Source organism: Crocuta crocuta, unplaced genomic scaffold (genome assembly GCF_008692635.1).
Source record: "Crocuta crocuta isolate KB4526 unplaced genomic scaffold, BGI_CrCroc_1.0 scaffold204, whole genome shotgun sequence".
Classification (NCBI taxonomy): domain Eukaryota; kingdom Metazoa; phylum Chordata; class Mammalia; order Carnivora; family Hyaenidae; genus Crocuta; species Crocuta crocuta.
This window is the reverse complement of record NW_027529603.1, coordinates 1,392,789-1,394,087: the sequence shown is the minus strand read 5'-3', so window position 1 is coordinate 1,394,087 and position 1,299 is coordinate 1,392,789.

The following is a 1,299-nucleotide window of genomic DNA, read 5'->3' as shown; positions in this document are numbered from 1 at the left end:
CAGCCAGCCAGACACCCCAATGTGCATATGACTCTTAATCTTGGGGTAGTGAGTTCAAGGCCTGCGTTGGGCATAGAGCTTACTTTAAAAAAAGTAAATAGGGATGCCTAGGTGTCTCAGTCGGTTAAGCATCGGGTTATTAATTTCAGCTCAGATCATGATCTCACAGCTCATGATTTCACGCTCCCTCTGCCCTGCCCTTTCCTCTCCCCTCCCCAATTCATGCAGTTGCAGTCTTTCTCTCTCAAAAAGCCAAAAAATTTTTAAAAATTAAATTATTTTAAAAATTAATAAATAAATCAGTAGTGATGTTAATAAATGTGATTTAATTTTGTTTTGTTTTGTTGAGAGAGTGCACAGCAGGGGAGGGACAGAGGGAGAGAAAGAAATTTTTTTTTCAGTTTTTTTAATGGTTTTATTTTTGAGAGACAGAGAGCTAAAGCATGAGCAGAGAAGGGGCAGAGAGAGAGAAGGAGACACAGAATCCCAAGCAGCCTCCAGGCTCTGAACTGTCAGCACAGAGCCTAAGGAGGGGCCCAAACTCACAAACTGTGAGATCATGCCCTGGGCCAAAGTTGGATGCTTAAACAACTGAGCCACCCGGGTGCCCAGGGAGAAAGAGACTCCTAAGCAGGCACCACACTGAGCATAGAGCCCAATTCTGGGCTTGATCTTACACTCTGGGCTCAATCTCATCATGACTATGAGATCATGACCTGTGAAAAATCGAGAGTTAGATGTTTAAGTGACTGAGCCACCCAGGTACTCCAATAAATATAATTTAAAAAATAGAAAACAGACTTGGACTAGGGTAGTGGGGAGATGTGAATTGACTCAAAATATTTAGAAGGCAAAATAAATAGGATTTGATGATGGAATAGATGTGTGAGTGTGTGTGAGGAGAGGTTAAAAGAATTGGGAGAGACAAAGGTGATTCTCATGTTTCATATGTCTGGAGAATATTTTTGTTTTGTTTGCAGAGCTGAGAGGTGAATTCAGTATCCTCTCAGATTAATTTCAGCGTAGGGTTATGGTTTTTATTTTTTATTTCTTAAATTTTTATTTATTTGAGAAAGAGGAAACGTGCGTGTACACACAGTGGGAAAGGGGCAGACAGAGAATCCTAAGCAGGCTCCACACCGTTAGCACAAAGCCCGATCGATGCAGGGTTCACATCCACGAACCGTGAGATCACGACCCGAGCTGAAACAAGAGTCAGACGTTCAACCAGCTGAGCCAGCCAGGTGCCCCAGGTTGTGTGTGTGTGGGTGTGTGTGTGGGTGTGTGTGTGTGTTTTTA